This window comes from Pleurodeles waltl, chromosome 1_2, assembly GCF_031143425.1.
Source record: "Pleurodeles waltl isolate 20211129_DDA chromosome 1_2, aPleWal1.hap1.20221129, whole genome shotgun sequence".
Classification (NCBI taxonomy): Eukaryota; Metazoa; Chordata; class Amphibia; order Caudata; family Salamandridae; genus Pleurodeles; species Pleurodeles waltl.
In genome coordinates, this window is record NC_090437.1 from 559,799,680 (window position 1) to 559,822,350 (window position 22,671).

Consider the following 22,671-nt stretch of genomic DNA (forward strand, 5'->3'; position numbering starts at 1 on the left):
CCACCCCACACCTCATCCACACCACCCCATGGCACCCCAAAGACACCCCAGGTTTTCGGACCAAGAACTCCGGGTCATGGTGGAGGAAATCATAAGGGTAGAGCCCCAGCTCTTCGGCACACAGGTGCAACACACCACAATAGCCAGGAAGGCGGAGCTATGGCAGAGGATCGTCGACAGGGTCAACGCTGTGGGACAGCATCCCAGAAACCGGGAAGACATCCGAAAGCGCTGGAACGACCTACGGGGGAAGGTACGGTCGATGGTCTCCAGACACAACATCGCTGTGCAGAGGACTGGCGGCGGACCACCACCCACCCCTCCCGAATTCACAGCATGGGAGCAAGAGGTCCTTAACATCCTGCATCCTGCGGGCCTCGCTGGAGTAGGCGGAGGAATGGACTCTGGTAAGTCTAGTCTCAACTACTCCCCCCCCCAACCACCAGCATGCCAACCCACACCCCCACCCTCACCCCCAACCCCCCAGCACACATCCTCCCTGCCAATGTCTCACCAGCACAACCCACCCAACCCAAAACCAATCCCTGAATGCCAACACAAACCATGGACACCCATCACCTATGCATGACCACTGCACATACCCATCCCCCCCACAAACCACCCTCACAACTCCTGCCACAAGGGAATGCCAGCACTGGGGGACAAGGGCACCCACAAATCGCACACCATGGAACACACAGAAGCAATAACCATACTCTTTCACCCCTGCAGGGCCCGAACGCCAACACACCGGCCAGGAGGGTCCAGATATGTCCATCCCACCCCCAGAACAGGCCCGCAGTGAGGACAGCAGCTCTGTCGACCTGGAACCTGATGACAAGCCCGGACCATCGGGGACCTCTGGACAGTCGGTTCCCCAAACACAGACACAGGCCACAGCAGACCTAACCCCCTCTGGGAATATCAGCACAGCTCCCACCCAGCGGGCCCATGCCTCTGTCTCCAGGACAGGTCAATCAGCGGTGTGTCCGCCACTACAGGGCACCCAGGCTGACCCAACACCCCAACAACAACAGGGACCTGGGGGCAGTGGTAGTGGGCACACCGTCCAGGGGACAGAGGCCCGGGGAAACAGGGCAACTGGGAGGGCTGCAGTGTGACAGGGGGGGGAGGACAGGCCCAGGGAACCGACTCTCAAAGAGGCCCTCACCACCATCATGGGAGCATACCACCGCTCCCAGGAGACGATGGCGACGGTAATGGCCAGGTTCCAGGAGATCCAGGCACAGCAGGAGGAACAGTACATGGGGTACAGAGAGGAGCTCAGGAACATCGTCCAGGCCCTGAACCTAATAGTCACCACATTGCGGGACCATGTGGCACCCCAAAGGGCCCCTGTCACCAGCCCGGACCAGGAACAGCCTACCACCTCCGCCGGCGCTAGTGGACAGGAGGCCCCCACACAACGACGGGCCACCAGAACCCCACCTCCTGCTGAAGATCAACCACCCCGCAAGAGGAGCCTGAGATCACAAAGGAAGACAGAGTAGGATGCCAAGACCCCCGCCAGCCTAAGATCCCCCCGGATGTCATTCCACTGTCCCACATCGTCACCCTGTCCAACCTTGAACTGCCCCTGCTCCATCCTTCCACAGGCATATGGACAATGCACCTGTGCGACCGAGAACTGGACTCTGCCATGGACATCACTCCACCCCCACCCATCACCGTTTTACTATCATGGACCTATATGTAGCACTTTAAATAAATCACTAATTGCACTTAAAACACTCAGGAGTCTGCTTGTATTCTTAACAAATGTATTACACATAACGGTTCAAAAATGTTCAGTTACATTGTGATGACAACATACCAATGTCAATGTGCTTTACTCCATGGCCGAACAAACCAGAAGTCACGCAGTGGGTCATACAGCTCTGAAAAGCCAAGGGAAAGTCACAATTCAGTTGAAAGGAACTGGGGTGAAACACAGAAAGTAGAGATGCAGGAGGCCAGAAGTAAATGTAAAATGCCGTGGGGGATTCTTACCTGGGTGCTACTGAAAATACTGTTGTATGACCGTGTCCCTGTTGTCCGTGTCGTCCCCGTCGTCTTCCTCCGCTTCACTCTCCACAGGCTCCACAGCTGCTACAACACCACCATCTGGACCATCCTCCTGCAGAAAAGGCACCTGGCGTCGCAATGCAAGATTGTGAAGCATACAGCAGGCCACGATGATCTGGCACACCTTCTTGGGTGAGTACATTAGGGATCCCCCTGTCATATGCAGGCACCTAAACCTGGCCTTCAGGAGGCCGAAGGTCCTTTCTATGATCCTCCTAGATCGCCCATGGGCCTCATTGTACCGTTCCTCTGCCCTGGTCCGGGGATTCCTCACTGGGGTCAGTAGCCAAGGCAGGTTGGGGTAACCAGAGTCACCTATTAGCCACACACGGTGTCTCTGTAGCTGTTCCATAACATAAGGGATGCTGCTATTTCGCATAACATACGCGTCATGCACTGACCCAGGGAACATGGCATTTACATGGGAGATGTACTGGTCAGCCAAACAGACCACCTGGACATTCATCGAATGGTAACTTTTCCTGTTTCTGTACACCTGCTCATCGTCTTTTGGGGGTACTAAGGCCACATGGGTCCCATCAATGGCACCAATGATGTTGGGGATATGTCCAAGGGCATAGAAGTCAGCCTTCACAGTGGCCAAATCACCCTCCTCAGGGAAAATAATGTAGCTCTGCATGTATTTCGTCAGGGCAGACAACACTCTGGACAAAATCTTAGAAAACATAGGCTGAGACATCCCTGATGACATGGCCACTGTTGTCTGAAAAGACCCACTTGCCAAAAAATGGAGGACTGACAGAACCTGCACCAGAGGGGAAATTCCTGTGGGTTGGCGGATGGGGGACATCAGTGCTGGCTCCAGCTGGGCACACAGTTCATGTATAGTGGCTCGGTCAAGTCGGTAGCGAAGTATTATATTACGTTCCTCCATTGTCGACAGGTCCACCAGCGGTCGGTACACGGGAGGATTCATCCTTCTCCTTGCAAGTCCCAGCGGACGGTGCCTAGGAAGGACAACATGGAGCACAGAGTCAAGCAACCCACAGGTACGTAACTACAGCTTGCACAGTACACGATTCTCAATGCATTGAATGGCTTGTATGAGTGGCAATGCAAGGCCTAGGCCTGTGTGACGCAGTAATAATTAAGCCCTGTGGTCCCTTGTAATGGCGGCTGCCTGACCTGAGAAGTGTGACAGTGGGATGTGAGGTCAATGCGCTGGCGTGACACACCGTGGCGGTAGGCGGTCGAAGACCGCGGCGCAAAGCCGCATTGGTTAACATCGAACCCTATGGGTTTCACGAGCCAATGACTAGCTGCGCCGGCGGTCGCGGAACGCACCGCGGCGGTATGCGCCGCCGCGGGCTTGACCGCCATTTTCTATCTGGTTAATCACTCGAGACCTGATCATCCACAGGAGAGGACCTATACTGCAAGTGTTGCTGTGACCTCGGTCTGGGAGATACAATGGCTGCTGCGACTGGGGAAAGGGCCCCTGCCTTCACTACAGAAGAGTTGAAGAAACTTGTGGATGGGGTCCTGCCCCAGTATGCGCGACTCTACGGTCCTCCAGACCAACAGGTAAGTACACTGTGTGCACGTTGAATGGGCTATGCCTGGGTTGTGTATGGTGGATGTAAGATGGTGGGGTGGGGGGACAATGACGAGTGCAAGGCACGACAGATGAGAGCATGTGCCACATGGCAAGGTTGGGGAGGGGGGCCAATCGCATCTATCATGCGGAAAATTGATGATATTCCAATTTCCACCCTGTACATGTCAAATAGGTCAGCGCCCATCAGAAGATCGACATTTGGCGTGCCATCGCCAAGGAAGTCCGGACCCTGGGGGTCCACAACAGACGGGGCACCCACTACCGCAAGAGGTGGGAGGACATCCGCCGCGGGACCAGGAAGACCGCTGAGTCACTGCTGGGGATGGCCTCCCAACCTAGGAGGGGTGCCAGTCGTACCCTGACGCCCCTGATGTCCCGGATCCTGGCGGTGGCCTACCCCGATTTGGATTGGCGCGTGATGACATCACAGCAGACACAAGGGGGTGAGTACCAGCACATTCAGCTATCTTTACGCGCAGTGGAGGTGCCTGGGTGGGGGAGGAGGGCTGTGGGTGACATTAGGCCAGGGCGCTTTCTGTATTGTATTCCTCTCCTTTAGCCATGTCCCTGTGCCCCTGCCCCCCACCTCTGTACGGTGACAGGTACAGCTATCCATGGTCCTGCATCACCCAGGTGCGCGTTTGTTGTCCCTAGACCTGTTGGCCCAGTCACAAGTACTCAGTAGTGTACCCCGATTGCGCGGCTTAGTGCATGAGGCTCCTGTGTCTGTCCTCTCCGCCAACGGTGTTGACAATGCATGTACTCAACCTTTTTTTATGTCTCCCCCACCCTTTTTCTTTATCTTCTTGTGCATGTGTGCATCAGCATCATCAGGCGGAGGAGAATTGGCACCGGAGCACGAGGGAGCTGCGACTCACAAGGCCCCGGTGGGCCATGGCACAGACACCGAGGCCACCAGTGATACGGAGGGCGAGGGGAGCTTCCCAACAGGGACCCGTGGTGAAACCAGCGACACCGACACGTCCTCGGATGGGAGCTCCCCAGTGCACCAGCTCCGCCCTCCCAGCAGCCCCTCAGCCTACGCTCCGTGCCCGCTCGCCCAAGAAGGCGGGAATCTCCTTCGCCCCAGGCACCTCAGCCCCTGCCCCTGTTACCCCTGCTGCCCTCAGTGAGGAGGTCATTGACCTCCTGAGGACCATCATTGTTGGGCAGACTACCCTTTTGAATGCCATCCAGGGGGTAGAGAGGGAGGTGCATCGTAGCAATGCATACCTGGAGGGCATTCATTCGGGTCAGTCTGCCCATCAACGATCGTTCAATTCTCTGGCCTCAGCAATGACGGCAGCCATTGTCCCTGTTTCCAGCATCCCTCTTCTAACTGCCTCCACCCTGTCTCTGTCTCCTGTTCCTCTGCCTATCCCATCCACACCATCAGACCAGCCTGCACACACCTCAACACCCAAGGGCAGCTCATCCAGACATAAGCACCACAGATCACACAAACATTCACCCAAGCAACACCCAGATGCAGACATGCCAACAGCCACTACCACCTCTGTGTCCCCACCTCCTCGTCTCCCTCCTCCCTCCCTGTGACGTCTACACTCACACCTGCATGCACACCACCAACAGCCAGTACTTCCATCACCAGCACACCCTCCAGTACAGTCCGCACACGTGCAGTCACCACCCCCACTGCCATTTACACGTCCCCTGTGTCCTCTCCCACTGTGTCTGTCACCCCCTCTTCCAAGACACACAAACGCAGGCAGCCACCAACCCAACAGCCAACCACCTCACGACAGCCTGCAGCCCATGCACCTTCACCCAAGGACAGCACACCTGACTCTCCTACAACCACCTCCTCTTCCTCCACTCCCATAACCACTGCACCTACCGTTTACCTTGGTCCTAAAAAGTTTTACCTCTCCAATCTTGACCTCTTTCCCTCACCTGACCCACCCCCTCCATCTGCTAAGAGTCCCAAGAGCACCTCAGCCACCACCAGCCCGGGTTCACATGTCAGCGTAGTCCATGGATTTTGGAGTCCCCCCTTTGCCAGCAGTGAGACATCGGTCAGCAGCAAGGGGACAGCCAGCCCCCCCCCCTGGAAAGAGGACCCGGAAAGTGAGGGGCCGCCGCGAGAGGAGTGCCACGGCTGCCCCCAAGGACCAAAGTTCGGCCACTTCACCTGCCACAACATCCAGGGGAGGCAAGGCCCAGAGAGCCACAGCGAAGGAGGGCAAGGGCAGCAGGGCGGAGAAGTCAGGCAGCAGGAGCGCGGACCAGGAGGGCCCCACAAGCCCCATCCCGGGTGTGAGGGAGGACACCCAAGGGCCCAGGACACCGTCACTGAAGGGTCCAGCAACTGCACGGTCGGAGGGTGACTGAGCAGGGAGTCCTGCCCAGGTCTGACTCCCTGGAATTACAGGACAAGCACCGCTGAAGAGGGCCCCGCCGTCCAGAAAGGCACCGCTGAAGAGGGCCCCGCCGTGCAGGAAGGCACCGCTGAAGAGGGCCCCGCCGTGCAGGAAGGCACAGCTGAAGAGGGCCCGCCGTCCAGAAAGGCACCGCTGAAGAGGGCCCCACCGTCCAGAAAGGCACCGCTGAAGAGGGCCCCGCCGTGCAGGAAGGCACCGCTGAAGAGGGCCCGCCGTCCAGAAAGGCACCGCTGAAGAGGGCCCCGCCGTCCAGAAAGGCACCGTTGAAGAGGGCCCCGCCGTGCAGGAAGGCACCACTGAAGAGGGCCCGCCAAGACAGGCCCCGCTCCGCTGGGCCCTTCATCTCAAGCACCGCTCCGCTGGGCCCCGCCGTCTCAAGCACCGCTCCGCTGGGCCCTTCCTGTCAAGCACCGCTCCGCTGGGCCCCGCCGTCTCAAGCACCGCTCCTCTGGGCCCTTCCTGTCAAGCACCGCTCCGCTGGGCCCCTCCGTCTCGAGCACCGCTCCGCTGGGCCCTTCCTGTCAAGTACCGCTCCGCTGGGCCCCGCCGTCTCAAGCACCGCTCCGCTGGGCCCTTCCTGTCAAGCACCGCTCCGCTGGGCCCCGCCGTCTCAAGCACCGCTCCGCTGGGCCCTTCATCTCAAGCACCGCTCCGCTGGGCCCCGCCGTCTCAAGCACCGCTCCGCTGGGCCCTTCCTGTCAAGCACCGCTCCGCTGGGCCCCGCCGTCTCAAGCACCGCTCCGCTGGGCCCTTCCTGTCAAGCACCGCTCCGCTGGGCCCTGCCGTCTCAAGCACCGCTCCGCTGGGCCCTTCATCTCAAGCACCTCTCCACTGGGCCCCGCTGTCTCAAGCACCGCTCCGCTGGGCCCTTCCTGTCAAGCACCGCTCCGCTGGGCCCCGCCGTCTCAAGCACCGCTGGCCCAATGACAGTGCCGGTTCTGTGTCGTGCTAATGTTCACGCTGCACTCGGGCCACCCTGCCTCCTCCATTGCCTGTGGAGACTGTCATCCACTTGATGGACTGTGACTTTGCACTCCCCTGGATATGACAGTGGGCAAGCCACCCACTTGTGAGACTTGAGAGACTGTGGCTTTGCACTCCCCAGGATATGACAGTGGGCAAGCCACCCACTGTAGAGACTTGAGACACTGTGGCTTTGCACTCCCCAGGATATGACAGTGGGCAAGCCACCCACTGTAGAGACTTGTGAGACTGTGGCTTTGCACTCCCCAGGATATGACAGTGGGCAAGCCACCCACTGTAGAGACTTGAGAGACTGTGGCTTTGCACTCCCCAGGATATGACAGTGGGCAAGCCACCCACTGTAGAGACTTGAGAGACTGTGGCTTTGCACTCCCCAGGATTGAACAGTGGGCATGGTGGCCCCTTCTTGGATCTGGCGTCGTGGACTCATGTGGCTGTGGTGCCCCCCCTTCCCTTCCCCCTGAGGTGCCTGTAGTTTTGTCATCTGATGCCCCTGCAGTGTTCTCTCCAACGGACTCAGGTCTCCTGTGTGGGCTTTGCCCATGTGTTGATACACTTTGGCCCATGGACATTTGCAATTTCTGTGACTGTGCGGGACTTTCTGCCTCTATTTCTCGGTTACGCAATGTTTACATTTGGAATTTTTTGCATCATTTTCCTATTTTACCATGTCTTCAATGAACCTATTTTTTACATAAATGTTGTTTCTCACTTTAATCATATCTTTTCGTTATTCCGGGGGGTTTGGGTGGGGTCACTTTGACTTGGTGCTCTGCATTGGTGTGTAGATAGTTGGGGGGTGGGTGTAATGCGTATGTGTGTGCCCGTAACCCTTCCTCCTCCCCCCCTCCCCTGTGTCGTAGGTGCGGTACTCACCGTTGTCGTCTGCGCCGGAGTTCGTACTCGTGGTAGATGAGCAGGTAGACGAGAGCAGGTAGGATGTTCAATTCGGGCTCCATGCTGTCCTCCGTCCTCGTGGAGTGTATAGAGGTGAGCGTTTTCCCGTTCGTAGTCTGTTTCCGCCGTGTTTTTATCTGCGGGGCTCCCGCCCCGGAAAAGGTGGCGGATTGGTGAGTTGTGATAGGGTGGGCGGGACATTGTCTGCCGCCTGCCTGTTGGCGGTGACCGCCGCGCTGTTTGTGTGTCCCGCCGTGGCGGTCGGAGTGTTAAAGTGGCGGGCTGTGTTGGCGGTTCCCGCCAGGGTCAGAATTCCATTTTTTGGACCGCCAGCCTGTTGGCGGGTTGGCCGCCGCTTTATCACTGACCGCCAGGGTCAGAATGACCCCCAAAGTGTCTGTTTAGTTTTTTTACTAGGACATCTTTTAAAAGAAAAAAAAAAACACTTTGTTTTTTTAATCTGTTGGTATTATATTCTGGCTTAACTCCTTGCAGTGCTTTCATGTGAGGCATGTGTGGGTAAAAAATGGCCCACTGACTCCTACTCACACAAATACCCTAGGGGACTAGCAATGAACTGTTATTGTGCCACTATATTACAATTTTAAACAAGTGTTTGCACACAGCACTGTTTACAATTTGTCGTTTTTATTTATATTTTCATTCTTGATATAGCTACTCCTGCTGGTCCGTCAGACTCACCTATATGACATGAGAAAGCAGCCTAGCTTCAGCAGCAAAAGATGGAGGCCATCCAGGAAGAATCTTGCTGACTGCTGGTTCTGGAGGAAGCTGAAGGGCCATATGACACTTGACTGGGACCCAGTGCCTCCATGCAGGGCACAAAATCACCACCACCACCAGCAGCTGGGAGCTGCCCAAGCCACCACTGCTGGTCCCTATACCCAGATGCTTCCAACATTGTATGCTGCGTGAGATGGTGCTGGTTCGCCAGCCAATGGCAAGCCTCGAATAGGAGGTGGGAAGGCTCTGGACACACATCAATGATTCCCTCTTCTGAAGCCCTTTTTTATTGTTTGTTTTAGTGTGAGGGACGTTTGTTGTAGATTAGGAGGTTGGGAATTTGGAAGGGATCAAGACTTTGGGAGTTTTGTTGGGCTACTTTTCTTTGGACTTTTTTTTTTATATAGGTTAGGGATGGGATGATTTGTTTGGGGAGCGCGGTGGGCTTGTTGTAGGTCGGGAAGGTATTTTTTTATGAATTTCTATGTATGTTTTTGAACTTCAAACTAAAAATAAAGTAAAGTAAAAAATACTTATTCTTATATTTTATGCCTGAAATTGTATTTTGTGTTTTACTTTTAATTTGCACTGCTGCCTTTTTCACACAACATTTGTTTTATTCCACATATCAAAGTGTATACCAGTTTGCTATAGTTAGTTATAGTTATAGTTAGGTATACCCTCTGTAACTATATTGTCCATTAGTGGGGGTATGCTGCCATTGCCTACATTGTCTACAAAAACCTAGATAAACAAGAACCTACTTATCTGTAGTATAAGTTAGTTTCTTACTAACTAAAAAAGTTAATTTCACTCCATAGCTCTCTTACCTCAATAGTTGATGAAGTGATGGCTGCTAACTCTCTCCAAAACCTTACTGTAGAGTTTCCAAAGGTGTCTTCTTAATGGTAGAGGTAGTAGTTTCAGGCTGGTGTGCTAACAGGGACGGCATTACAAGCAAGGTCCCAGTCTTATCTAAATGAAGACCAACTGTAGGATTAATCAAACGCTTATCCATCACAGGCAACTAGATTGAAATAAAACAGAGTTAGTTATCCATCACATGCAACTAGATTTAAATAAAACACAGAGTTAGTGGGATACATTTATGATATTACTTTACAAAGACCAAGATCAGATTACTACCATGACACAAGATAGAAAACATGATATTATAACAATCACTAGCAATAGTAACTTCTTCTGAGCAATGGGGAGCTAGTCTTTAGTTAAAACTAAACTTACAAAATCCTCGAGTCAGGAGAAGTGGACTCAAAGTCAGTGGACAAGGTTAAGCATTGACGCAGCACAAAGCCTGAATGATGATGTTGACGATTCACAAATTATGTTATAAATCTAAAGTATGGATCCCTTTTATGTGTGGGTGGGTAAGTGGGGCTGGTGTGGGCCATAGCTCAGGTAATAGAAAACCCCACAGTGAGTTTGTGTCACTTTCATCCCATCTGCCCCACCAATTCACACAGCTCGGGGAAGATGATTAGGGGTTTGATGAAATTATAGGAAAGGGGAGTTGGGGAAAGGTATGACAAAGACAAACACTACACATCAACAACATACATCAGGGCGATGAGCAGAACATCATCATTATCAATCTGTTTTAAAAGAAAATGAAGGAATGACAGAGTTCAGGTAAATTCATTGGAAACAATCCTTCCACTCTAGAGACCCACGTTATATCTAAAATGTTTTTCATCTAGGTTTTAAAAATACAAATTATGGATGAGTGAACAAACACAGTTCTAAAATGTATGAATATTAAAAGAAAAATAATACTGTAAATGCAAAATTGGTAGTTACATCTGCATTCTTCTCACAATGTCTATCTTGCGTACCTGGCTGAACCGGTCCAGTAAGGTAAGCAGCATTTTTATGGAGTATTCACCTTTCATGCAGGAGCAAAGAAGGCCTACAGATTGTAAAATGGAAATTATATTGTGGAGTCAAGGAGAAGGACAGAAGATAAGCCTCAGGAGGAGTGTACCAAGACTCAGAGGCAGAGCAAGAGCATGAGCTGCTTCAATTATTCATTTATTTAGATTAACTGAGAAGTGAGTGCAGTTTACAAGCAATAACAGACAAGCAGCTGCATGCACCATTTTGATCAAGCTCACAACCGTAATTTTAACATTTAGCCAACTTCATGCATAATGTGATGACGATGTGGTTTCCCAAGTCTGTCTCCAGTTAAAAGCAACAACTCCCCAATCACAACCGCATAAAAGGAGTTTCACATGTGAGCCAGCACATACACTCAGCAGCATTTTACCAAATCAACATACCTGTCTCCAGTCAAGAGAGTTGTGTAGGTCTCAGTGTCATCATGTTGGCTGATTTATCATTGAAGTCAACAACTTCTTTGTTGTGGCTGATGAGGTAGTCCCACCATGAACCCATCCATCCTGTTCCTGATGCTGATTAATCAATCAGTCCAACTCTGATCCGAGCAAGGTAAACCTGTAGTGCACTGCTGTTGAAGAATAAGAATAGAAACTGAATTTGAGTATTTTGTGTAAATTTGTGTTTGCAAATTAAAGTGACTGATCTAGTGTCTGTAGAATCAGAACAAAGGAGTAGATCCTGCAAGTAAATCACATTAAGGGCCTCATTTACAAGGCTCTAGTGGCACACTGTACCACCGGAGTGTAATTTTTGGGGCGTTCCGGTGACGCAGTGTGCCAGACCATATTTACAAGGCACACAAAGCCACCTTGCATCACTTTTCATGGCCTTGTATATATGAACCCTTTCACTCATAACACTGCATGAAAGGGGTGTTCCATGGATTTTGCTGTCAGTGTTCCTACAGCAACACCCATGGAATATGATGCATTCCCATATTTACAAGTCTGGGAAAGTGTCTGATTCTTACGCCACCCCATGAGTGGCATAAGGGAGGCACAACAGGAACAAATATCATTATTTATCACAGTTTTAAAATCTTTCTATGTGTGCTGCATTCTGCAGCACACATTGAAAAAGGAAAATTCCATTAATGATTGTTTATGTGCAGGAAGGTGTCTCTTCCTGCACATTAACAATCATCTCTGCAAGGGTGCCTGCATTGGCTCTAGGCAGCATTTGGTGCACCAGCGCAGGAGACAATGAAAAGAATGTGCCATATCTTATAGATACAGCAAAATCCTGCCCTCTTGGTTTGACTCAGGGCTGCACAGCAACAAGGTTTGAGGCGAAGCCCTGTGCCAAAACATAGTAAATGGCCAATCACCTTATGGAAAAAAGGATTACCCATCAGGTCCCAAGCATTGCAGCTCATCAAAATCAAGTTTACAACTTAGTTGAACACCCTTCCTCAATGCCTGCCTCCATATGAATCATCTATCATCACTCACAATTACTAAATAATAATATATCACTCATTCATGCAATAGTTACCTGTTCTGATCCAAGCACAGTGGTACACAATTGTATCTCCTCCTTGATGAAAACAAGCAACACATTGTAAATCAAATTATCTCTACTGGGGCAGCCCTGTTAGGGGATGAAAAAAAGTTTAGGAATGACATGGAGGAAGGCATTTTTTCCATTGTCCTAGAAGGTAAAGGGGAGGCTTCTTCACTGCACACTGGCCGAACTATACTTGTATCTGAAAATGGTGGGGCTGCACAAGTCAGACCAAGTCAAAATATATAATGTTCTTCAAACTATATCAATTGCTTTTGGCAAAGCACTAAGCAGTTCAAAAATACATATTTAAAAAGTTCTATGATCGCCTACTCAGTCAGAGAAGTAGAATGTGTCCTGAAACTCAAGAGGTTCACCCTAAAGTTGGTCAGCTAACACAATTGAGGCTTATCAATTGCCTTCATCTTTCTCCTCCTCTGGTGCTGTTTCAGGAACAGTTTAATCAGTTTAGTCAAAATCAGTTTAATTGTGTGGTATGAAGTGATGGTTCATTTTAATCATTGTCATTCTCTCCATGGTTTAAGGTGTGACAGTGATAAGTGACCTTGTTGCACTTAAAACATGCTCAACAGCACACTGACTACTGGGTAAGTCATACACATTATTGCCAGCCTGTTGAGCTCTGTCCATTGGTGCACCTTCCCATGCTAATAGACCAATGGGTAGACCTCTTTTAGAACATCCAGATACTCCTGGAACATTCTCTGAATGGTCATTGGTGCTTCCACTTGCCTGAGCCCTTTTGTCTCCACCTCTATACTTGACTTAAGCCCTGCCACTTGAAACCAAGACATTGCAGAGGTTGGGTCTGATACTTCTGTTGCTGTGGTTGCTGGTGTTCTTGTTGCTGGTGTTGGCTGCTGTGAGACAACAGCACTGTGCTCTCTAAAGGTTGAAGGCTGCATGCCATTACTTCTGCCCAGGCCTCTAGCTTCAAACTTCCAGGTTTCTCAATTGCTCAACAATCCAAGTCTTGTATAGTGAAACATCCCCTTCTGAAAAAGGAATGAAAGTGGGCAGTAATTTCTTTGTACCGTGGATCAAGTATTGTGGCACACAGGGTTTCTCTGGAGGACACAATGTCACTTTGCAGCCTTGGATTATCAGCCAAGCAAAGGATTAAGCAATCAACCCACTCATGCACTGCTCTGTTTCTGTTCACACCGGAGAACTCTTGCAATACCTTTTTTAACCTGTCCTGGAGCAGATGCAATAGTGGGATAGATTGGCACATCGTACTGTCATTTCTGACTTCCCATTTGAAAACCTCAAAAAGAAGTAGCATGTTTGTCAGGCATTTGACTAGGCCCCATTTGTCCTCCTCACTGGTCATGCTTTTCCCAATTGCATCCCCTCCTCTTTGAATGACATAGGCCCTCATTATGACATTGGTGGCAAATGCCGCCTACTGCCACGGCGACGGCCACCAACATACCGTCACCATGGCTACCAGCCGCCAACCACATCATGAGCGTAGGCAGAATTCCGCCAGAAGGCTGGCAGAATTCTGTTGATGGTCATGGTGGCGGACGGTGGTAAAGTGGCGCTGCTGCTAGCAGCAGCACCACACAAGCAAAACACAGCCTACTGTATCATGTTCCATGATACGGCCTCACAGTGTTTTGCTGGCAGACGCTGCTGCTGATAGCAGTGCTGCATCCCGTCTCCTGATGAGAACCCCCTGCAAGCAGGTCAGTTGGGTTCTCTGACAGGAGAGGAGGGTGGGGTGTGTTGTGTGTGGGGGGTGTCTGTTTCTGTATCTGTTTTTGTATGCGTGCATACAGGTGGGAGTTGCGTGGAATGTGTGAGTGAATGAATGAATGTGAGTGTACGTGTATGTTGTGTGTTGTGAATGCATGTATGCTTCAATGAATGATAGTGTGTGTTGCGGTGTGTGGGTATGTCTGTGTGCATGCGTGGGTGGATGTGGGTATGCGTATGTTTATGAGTGTGTATGTGTGCACGTGTGGGTGTGTGGATGTTGGGGGGTCGGGAGAGGGAGAGAAGGGTGGGGGTGGACTCTGGGGAGGGGGAGGAGGGCGGGGGAGACCCCTATCAGTGCCAGGGAAAGAATTGCCTGGCACTGATAGTGCCTACCGCCATGGCTGTTACCACCCTCACGGATGGAGTGGTACATTGGCGGTTTGGCTTGTGCCAAACCGCCAATGTCATATTATGGGGAAAGGTACTGCCAGCCTGTTGGCAGTACCTCTCATCAAAATAACGCTGTCCGCCAGGGTCGTAATGACCCCCATAGTCACTTATCGGTCTGTACTGCTCAAACAGACATTGCAAAATGTAATAGGTCAAGTTCCAATGTGATGGCACCTTCCTTATGAGGGCTTTAACTTTTACTATATTAGCACGCTGAACAAATCTGAACTGATTCAGGGATTTAAAAGATTGGCTGAAATGAAAGCAGATTCTTCTGCAGATGGTCAGTATGTTGCTGATTTTGTCTTTTTGTCTGGGAAAGTCCTACACAACAAGGCTGATGCAAAGCGCCAAACACAGTACCCTGAAATAGCCACCATTGCCTTAACTAATTAACTGCCATTATCCGTGGCAACAAATCCAATTGTAAGACCTCTGGGTCACAGCCATTCAAACACATTGCTGTTAAACTTTTCCAAGTTATTTTCAGCTGTATGGAATTTCTCCATAGTGGACATAGCTACTGTTGCATGCCACTGAAAACCCTTAACAGTTTCTTCAATGCTGAGACCTGTAGACAGCTGTTGCCTAACAAAGGAGATCCAGTGTGCAGTGATACAGATGTGATCAGTTGCTTGACAACTGGACATGTCTGTTTGCATAAAGCTGCCACCCTCTTCTTGCTCATCAACTTCACCTCCCACTGTGATCAGAGTTGATTCCCCTCTCTCATCACCAACAACACCTGAAGCTATTTTTTTAAGGTGCTCCTCCCACCAGTTTGTTTGATGTTTTTTTCAAACGGATTGTTTGGCCTCCAACACCCTAGTGTGAACCAGGCTTACCTCAACGGACACTCGCATGGCAAATGGAGCACATTGCAGTGTTATTTTCCACCTTGCTGCTCGTAGAGGACACTCAAACTAGGGAAGAGAATGTTTTTAGTGGGCCACGGGTGCCACTGCCAATGCCCATAGACCAGTGTCACATCCCTTGGAGCATGTTGAATAGGGGGGTAATGCCAGTTTTCTCTGATCCAGCTTCAATGACAATGACTGGCTTGCCCTCATCTCCTTCCATAATTGTAAGACTTTCATCAATTTTCCTTTTCCCTTGTCTCTCATTCTGAGTCTAGGCCTCAGCAGTGGTCCAATCCATGTCTGGATCATCAGAAGGGGTGCTTGGAAAAGATGGTGGGGTGCCTTTCCTTTTTCTTGCTGGAGATTGGAAAGCCAATTGTTCTAAAAGAAGTACATCTTGCTGAGCAGGAACTTCAAATTCCTCTTCTGCTCCTACTTCCGGAAGATCTACTATTGCTGACTGTAGCTCCTATTGTCAACTTTGCTAAGTTTCCTATGACAGTTGGGTGCAAGTTTGTGCGTGAGACATCTTCAATTCACACTCACTGCTCGTCGTCTTGGTTTCCAGTGGCTGCCTTCCTGAGAGACATGACTTTGGCCTTAGGTTGGGGTAATGCCATTAATGCAGGAATGCTGCTCCCAACTTGCTGTCTAGAGGAATGTGTGGCAGGCAGACATTTCCTGAAAAAGGTGTGCAGTGGCACAACAGTGGTAGAAATCTCCTTCTTCTTTTCCTCCTCACTTGACACTTTCTTGGCAGCACCTTTCTATGGGGCCATCTTCAAGCTCAGTTGGCAGTGACACTTAACTGCACAAGCAGAAGAGACTGGAGGACTACCATAACATAATATTTAATTTTCAATCAGTATAACAACACACAGATGTAATGTTTTTTAGGTGCATCAAAAGGGGGAGTGGGAGACACGGGAAAATTGATTATTCCTGAAAAAGTGAATGCTGGTGTCCAACTATGGCAGGCAGGAGATCCTGAGGAAAGTTAGGTAGTGCATATGTTTTAATTTTCCAAATATAATAAACCAGAAAATGATCTGCTATTACTTTGGGCTAGCAGGTGGGTGACAATGATCTCAATATGTGTGGTCCACGTAGAGCCTATGGAAAGATTACTAAGATTATTAGATAGATTGATTGATCTAATTAGTTTATGTTATTGTTCATCTGCACTTCTTTTCTGTGCTTTCATAAGTAGTAATCTGTGTGACTATTCTTTAAGGTGGCCCGAGGTACAACAGACTGGTAAAACTTCAATTTTAATGGATGTTATTGTTTATGTGGTACAATCATAGACAGCATGCAATAGTTAGATTTCTCACCTCTGCTTATGGCTCATATCACAATGTTCAAATGTTTACTAAATATTAATTGAGATTATGCACTACAATTCAGGTCAGGGTATAAAAAAGTTGTTTTTAATATATCTGTTTCAGACACGCACATTAAATCATGTGATAAGTCTACTCACATGAATTCATCATATAGGAGAAAAACAAAATTTCAAAAATAGCAATACACATAGCAGGAACATGTAGTTCTCACTTACATGTGTAATACACTAACATTTTTTTGTACAAATCGCCATTAGCAAATAAGAATGCTACCTGATAAGAACAATAGGTCAAGATCATTTTTTTAAAATAGAATACTATAGTGGTTTGCATTTAGGATGACATGATGTACAACACCTGACAAATAGCAAAACTGTCCAGGAAGCATTCCCTAATGTATATAGCAAATTTCTTGTCTTTTTTCTTGTTTTCTTGTTCCCTCCTCTGATGAGTGTTCTTCTTCCAATGGTTGTTGTGGTATTGGAAGAGGAGGCTGATAAGTGATGGTAATAGACTCAGAAACACACACCTCAGATGCTATAGGTGTTATCCTCAATTTCCCCAAAACATTTGTGATTATTAGTAATGTAGGGTGAAAGTCCCTGGCAAGGGTTTGTTGGTTGTGCAACACAGCCGTAGTGTTGCTATTGAGGGCACTTTTTGATGCCATGAAGTAGTCCACCTTGGTTTCCAAGCAATAAAGTAATGCCTTTAGTCCTCTTTCAAAGGGCTGCACGGAGGGTCTCAGGTGGGTGACTACATCACTGATGTGATATCAGTTTAGGAGACATCAGTTCCATGGAGCCAAGAGGAAGTGTCTAAAACAGTATTTGTCAATCCCTTATTGGGGCTGTGACATGCCTGGACTCCTTCAAGAGTACCTACAGAAGTCGTCATCTTCACCCTAACTGTGTCAATTGCTGCTGTACCATCACCACTCACTACTGAAATGTTGCTTTGGTGTCATAAGAGACCTTGAGGCACTATGACAACTTAATGGTACATGTACAGTCTGGGTTGGTTCATGAAGAGACCCAACAATGTCATATTACCTTGCCGAAACTGAAGTCATTAGAAGATGTCTTCATCCATGGAGGGACAGGTGGGAGTTGTGAGAAAACAGGGCTGATTGCAGAGGCCCCCTAACTTTTTGCCCCCATTTTCCACTTTATGCTGGTGTTTTCCTGACTCTGATGGTGCCCTGGGTACTGCTAACCAGTCCCAGGGCCTGTGCTCTGTGTAAAATGGATATGCAAATTAGGCTAATTATAATTGGCTAAGTTAACCTACCTATAAGTCCCTAGTATATGGTAGGGCATGTAGGTTTAGGGACCACAGCATAGGTGGTGCACACATAGATGCACTGCTGAGGTGCCCAGTGTCATTTTAAAGGCAGGCCTGCCTTGCTGGCTGCTTTTAAATTAAAGTTATATGCAAATTCGACTTTGGAATTAAAAGTAGTTCCAAAGTCTTAAACTACCTTATTTTTACATATAAGTCACCCCTAAGGTGTGCCCTATGTGCCCCTAGGGCTGGGTGCCATGTAACTATAAGCAGGGACTTTATAAAAATAGATTTATAAACCCTGGTGAGGTAAAAATAACCAAATTCGTTTTTCCCTCATGGAAGTAAATGGCCTTCATAGGCTAGAATGGGGAGACTTTATTTTAAATTTTAAAGTCTCCTTAAATGTTGCATACCAAGAATTTGGTATCAAATTAATTGTTGTAATAAATCCCACAACTTCCAGTTGTGGGATTTAATATAACTTGTTCAGGTCAAGAGTTTTAGACTTTACCTAAAAAGTTGCCAATTTCAGCCCTGCCTTGTTTTTGCTGCTGTGCTCTGATTGGCCAGCCTGCAGCAGATTAGTCAAGCTACCTTGATGAGGTGTGAAGTGGTCTGGCTTCACACAAAGGAATGTGCTTGTGGGAGAGAATCTCCCCTCAGCAGATGGTGAGGCAGGAAGGGGGAGGGCTGCCAAACTGGTCTTCAAAGGCAGAGAAGGACATTTGGAGCAACCAGCAACACCCCCACATCCTGCAACCCCAGACAACTAGGTGCCCCCTTGATTAGATTAGTAGAGGGCAGGAGAGGGGTGTGTTTATGATTTTTAGCCACACCAGCGGGTGGGCTCAGCCAGATGTAACCTCCAAAAATCAGATTCAGCCATGTTGGATTTTTAGAGAATGTTGCCTTTTGGGATGGATTTTTGCCACGCTTCCCAGGAAGTAGTCATCACAGGGGGACGACCCTGTACCTGATTGGAGAACCAGGACCCCCCTGCTTTTCACCCAGGAGCAAGGATAAAACTGGCAGACCTGCCCCCACACCTCAGATCCCTGCCAGATTTCAAGAAGAAAAGAACTAAAGGAGAAGAAGGACTGCCCTGCTGGACCCCTGGCCTGCACCTGGAACCTGCACTCAGAAGGACTGCACCAGCTGCACACTTGGGCTTCACCACAAGAAGGACTTTGCCTGGCTTCAACTGGTTCAAGGAGGGACTCCCTGTTTGCTACAGGTGAAAAATTGCTATCCAGAGTCCCCCTGCACCAACTCCTGAAAAGTGACCAGCTGACCACTGTCCAGTGGCCAAAAAGGAGTTTGCGCCAGGTGCATTCTGGGAGTTGAAGTCTGCACCCCCCAAGGACCATCACAGAACTCCTGGACCCTTGGGGTGAGCTGTGGACCCCAAAAGAACCTTAAAAGAACATCTGGGTGAAGCCCCAGAAGTTTGGAGAAGATTTGACAATTTTTGAAAAAAAGCTCCAGAGAGGGACCGACCCGCCGCGGAAATTCTAGCCGGCTTGCCTCAACCGCGACCCGGCCTGATTTGGTGGTTCGTCCCGGTAAAGAAAAATCTCCGAAAAAGAGACTAAGTCCGAAGGTAAAAAGTTGACCGGGACCTCCCAGCCATCGTATCTGAGAAGGGCTCCACGGACGTCGGATTAAGATCCAGGTTTACCCCGGTCGAAGGATTTTCACCTCGAAAAAACGACTAAGTCCGAAGGTAAAAATCTCCACCGAGGAATCCAGCATCGCGTATCCAGACAAGGGCTCCAGGAGGTCGGATTCGACTGGCAGGTTCGTCCCGCTGAAGAAAATCTTCAAAATAAAGACTAAGTCAGAAGGTAACTTTTTAACCGAGGCCTCCCGCGACCTGTAGCCGAGCAGGGCTCCATCGCGGTCGGCCTGAAACTTTGACTTTGCCCCGGTCGAGGTGCAACCAGATGACCCGATTGGCGCTTTTTGTTTCTAAGCGCTAGAAAAGTAATAATTCTTTAAAAATTCATATCTCCGGTTCCCTTCATCCGATTTTATTTGTTTTTGTGTCATATTAAAGATAAAAATATAAACTATGTTTATAAATTGGTTTTGGATTTTTAAACTGTTTCCTGTGTTTTATTTGATTACTGTTTTGTGATATTTGAATGTTTTACACACTGTCTCCTAAGTTAAGCCTTGACGCTCGTTGCCAAGCTACCAAGGGTTGAGCTGGGATTAATTTACTGAGACCTAACTGTACCAAGGTAGAGGTTAGTGGCTTGTTGCTAGGTGTAGGTACCTACCTGCCCTTACCAATAACCCATTTTCCAACATTTTTGGTGGCAGCGGTGGGATCCTGTACTTGTGTTCAGTATCACGTTACAGTTTTAAGTAAAACAAATTAAAAATCCTTTAAATTGTCCTAGTGCAATTTTTTTTATTTTTTTATTTTTATTTTTTATTTTTTATTAATTTGGATTAATTTCAATTATTGAAGTTTTGTAATTTTTCTACATTCTTGTTTCCAATTTTTGCAAAAAGTTTTTGTTGACACAAAACCAGGGAACCATGGAGCTTGATCTGGCTAGCCTACCCACACTGACAGTAGTCCAGCTTAGGGGGTTGTGTATTGAAAGAGGGTTGCCTGCAACCACTGATCTCAGGAAGCAAATCCTGATCAAATCCCTGACAGCATGGACTGAGGCCCAAGAGGTAGACTCAGAGGAAGCTCCAGAGGAGGGAGAAAAAGGGGAGGATGCTAGCTCTAACCACTCAGGGGAGGGAAGGCATCTGAGCCTAAGTGAGGATGAGGAAGAACGGTCCTCAGTAAATACAGTCACTAGGGGCAGACCCAAAGCTAGTGGTGGGAAGGGGGTCCTTTCAGGAGGAGAGAACCCATCCATCAGAGAAAGAGAGCTGGAGGCCCAGCTAGCATACATAGCTTTGGAAGCAGACAAGCTGGCCCTAGAAAAGAAAAAGTGGGCAAACAAGGAGAAAAGAGATGGTGGCAGCGATAAAGAAGCTGAGGTGTCCCTGGGTGGGGGTTTTTCCCCCAGATTACCCAAAGGGGTGGTTCCTGCTTATGTAGAGGGGGATGATATAGATAAGTGGCTGGGGGCCTTTGAGAGGGCCCTCCAGATGAGGAGAGTCAAGCCTCAGTATTGGGGTTCACTTCTTTGGGAGTTAGTTCCCAACTCTGGGATGGATAGGCTCCTAACCATGAGGGGGGAGGACGCAGACTCATACCCCAGTATGAAGAGTTGCTTGACTAAGAAGTTTGGTCTGACCCCAGAGCAGTATAGAATGAAGTTCAGGGACACCCAGAAGGTCAGTACCCAGTCTTGGGTTGACTTTGTAGACACCTCACTTAAGGCACTGGAGGGCTGGATTATTGGTAACAAAGTAAATACTTATGAGGGGTTATACAATCTGATCATGAGAGAGCACATCTTGACCAATTGTACCCAAGAAAGGTTACGCCAGCATCTAGTGGACTCTAAGCAGACCAACCCTAGAGAGCTAGGGGAGGCAGCTGATGAGTGGTTGAGAACCAGGGTGGTTGTCACGTCCCAGGGGGGAGACTCCAAGAAGGGGGGGGGCAGGTCCCCAAAAACCTAAGGAGGGAGGTGGTAAGCCCACCACAGAGACTCCCTCTGTACCCCAGAACCCTAAGAAGGAGGAGAGTAAATCCCACTCCCACTCTGACAAGCAGAGACAGGGAGACCCAGGGTTAAAAAAGCTCTTGGACAGTAAGGCGTGCTTTGACTGTCAGCAGACAGGTCAATTCAGAGGAGATGCAGCCTGTCCAAAGAAGGTGGTTAGCACTGGGCTGTCCAGTGTAGCCATAGAGGAGGACTCCTCAGATGATAAAGTCCTCCTAGCATTGAGCTGGGAGACAGGACCAGATGGTAAGCTGGTGATCCCTGAGGGTGGGAGTAGGCACTTCCACCACATTCAAGTGAATGGGATCCCTACCACTGGCCTGAGAGACACCTGTGCCTGTCACACTATAGTGAGTGACCGGTTAGTGACCCCAGACATGTATGTCCCAGGAGAGACTAGGAAAGTCAGGATAGCCACAGGGGAGGTCACCACCAAACCTGTAGCCATAGTGCCCCTAGAGAGGGAGGGTATCCTTGACTGGTTTAGGGTGGTAGTCAGTGCTGACCTCCCCCTAGATTGTATCCTGGCCAATGACCTCCCAGAGGTGGGTCTGGTCCCAGATGGGGCGGTCACCCAGGGCGCCCCCCCAAACCAAAGTCCTGGGGAGTCAGTCCCTACAGTTAGGAGACAGGGGTCCCCAAGAAAAGGAAAGAAGAAAAGGAAGGTTAGGCCACTCTTAAAGAGAGTTCCAGGGAGCCAAAGGCCTTCTGCCCCAGTAGGGGGGGAGCCCAGAGTTGGCACTGATGAGGCCTCCCCTGACCCTAAGGAAGTCCTGAGTAGTCAGGCAGCTGTCCAGATGCAGGGTGTTGCCCCTGCACTGACAGAAGGGAGAGTGGAAGGAGGGTGTCTGCCACAGGAGGTGGTAGCCCCCCACTCTAGACAGCAAGAGGGGTGCCAGGACTCCAAAGTTGCCCCTAAAGCAGCTCAGCAACCTGTCAGTGGAGAGCTTAGGGTGTGGTTCTGGTTACTGAAAGCTGTCAGTAGCCTCTGCTGGGTGCTAGCCTTCCTGGCAGCACTGTACTTGGCCTGGGAGGCAGACCCCAGGGCCAATAGCAAAGTAGGCCCCCTGACCCTGTTGGTCATGGTGGGGTTGCTCAAGTGTTGGGTGACCTCTTTGGGTAAGCTAGGTGTTGCCCTAGCAAAGTTAGGAGTATGGGAGGTGGGCACCTCACTACCCAAGTTGGCAGAGAGAGAGGAGGAAGACCCCCCTAGAGGGAAGTTTCAATTTGAGATGGGTCCTTTCACTG